Consider the following 2,434-nt stretch of genomic DNA (forward strand, 5'->3'; position numbering starts at 1 on the left):
GACCTTATCGGATATGTGTGTATGTCAGCCAGGAATAGATGGCTTTCTTTTCAACAATTGGCTGAGGAGTTGGATTTGGGGGTAGGAAAGAAATCAATACAGGCAGCACTCATTAAGGAGGGGTTTCACCGACGGCTGGCGATGAGAAAACCACCAATCTCTGAACGAAACCGTGTAATAAGACTCAACTGGGCTCAGGAGCATCTTCACTGGACACAGGCAGAGTGGAATTCCATACTGTGGACCGACGAAACATGGATTACGGGTGGAAGGCATACACACACTTGGGTTACACGGAGAGCAGGAAAAGAGTGGGACCCTACTTGTATTGTTGAAAGACATCAGAGAAAGAAAGGATGGATGTTCTGGGGATGTTTTCATGGTAGCACGCAAGGTCCCGGAATATTTTGAGAAAAGGATTGGGGTCCGATCAATTCAGAAACCTACTGCGCACATACAGTACCTGTTATTCATGGGTACATTGAGCTCTGTCATCAAGATGGGATAGATTTGAGACTCATGCAGGATGGGGCACCGGGACATTCAGCAGGCAATACCTCTCTGGAGTTAAGAGAGAGAGGAATTGAGGTTATTTTCTGGCTGGCATTCTCACCTGACTTAAACCCTCTCGAAAAAGTATGGCATACCATGAAGAATTATCTCCAAGATAACTATCCAGAGACTATGTCGTATGACAGATTGAGAGTAGCTGTCAAGACCGCATGGAATAATGTGGGAGAGCACAAGTTCCTAGAGCTTATTGAAAGTATACCTGCTAGATGTCAGGCCGTTATTGATGCCAGCAGCCTTTTCACCAAGTATTAAACACTCTTGGGGTTTCCTTCATCCCTTTCCCAATACAGCTATGGCCAAACACCACTCTCATCTTGAGGACACAGAGTGAGAGATCACAGTAGCTATGGAGTAGGAAAGATGAAGAGCCGGGAGAGCAGGGGACTGGAGAGGAGTGGTGTAACGTGTTCGCAAGGTGCTAATCACATTATCGGTAATAGATACGATAGTTGGCAGGTGGCCTGCTCTTCCAGAGAGGAGGCGAGAGCTGAGAACTAAAGGAGGCATCGAGGGTGTACTGAGGAACAAAGAAGTAACCGTTCAACCAAGTATATTGAAATACTGTCTGTCGAAGTCTGCCTTTTCTATCGTAGAAACAGGCGGTCTTTAAATACACAAATCTGTTCATGTCTAGCATGAACGAAACTAATCAAAGGTATCAATTGATACTCTTTGGTAAAACTCCTTAAGTATCAAAGCGATACTTAAAACAAAACATAGAACAAAACCAAGTATCAAAACGATACTTAAAACAAACCAAGTATCAAAATGATACTTAAAACAAACCAAGTATCAAAGCGATACTTAAAACAAACCAAGTATCAAAGTGATACTTAAAACAAAACATAAAACAAACCAAGTATCAAAGCGATACTTAAAACAAACCAAGTATCAAAGCGATACTTAAAACAAAACATAAAACAAAACTAATAACTGAGTACCCGTACCGGTTACATTCCCCAAAACAAAACAATTGTTTAAAACAAACAAAACCTAATAATCATCAAAAGCGGATTCCGAGAAACTCATGGCTTCAGTTTCTGCAAGAAATTCCTCATCATAAGTATCACACCAGGGGCAGGAAGAAACCCTAAGGAAACACTTAGACTCAAAGAAATGTAAATCACAGTAGTCACGAATACCAGATTCGCGCTATATATCAACCCAAGCGTGATCGCAATCAGGACAGTAATCTATCCAGAGGATTTCGAAATAGTCTTCAAGTTGGATAGCATCGCAGTTCAACAACAGTCCAACAACCTGTTGTCACTGCCTCACATTGAGCTCCACATAGTTTGACATCGTTATGGTATTCGGGTGGTGATTGGTGACTAGATAAGGTTGTCGAGGGCCTGCTCCATAGCTTGATTCTCCTCATTGCTGCTTTCGAACTCCGACTCAAAGTATGGTGCCCAAAATCCATCTCTAGCTTCAAGTTCTGCCTGCCATCGCTCAGTTTCTGGCATTGTAGGTGTCCAGCACATAGTGATATAATTGATTGTTGGGGGGAGGGATTCGTTTGGCATGTTGTCTTTCCACCATCCGTTCACCATATCCATAGTGTGCTCTAGTCCTTCCAGTGGTTCCCAACTGTTTTCGCTCGTCGGATATCCTTTCCATTTGTCTAGGAACTGATCATTTCCATGCCAAAGGTGGTGGTCTCTGATTTCTTCAACTTCCCATTCATCCTTCTTATCGATGATGATAGGTACAGGCCGAGAGTGGGTTCTTCCAGGAAACTTGGAGTCATCATTTGGATGGAATCGCTTGACAGCTGAGGCGTGAAAGACTGCAGTATTGCGGCGGTACATGCGTCCATCCATCTGGACAGTGTAGTTCTCTGTATGCTCGTCAAAGGATA

Source organism: Tuber melanosporum, assembly GCF_000151645.1.
Source record: "Tuber melanosporum whole genome shotgun sequence assembly, scaffold_31, strain Mel28".
Taxonomy (NCBI): Eukaryota; Fungi; Ascomycota; class Pezizomycetes; order Pezizales; family Tuberaceae; genus Tuber; species Tuber melanosporum.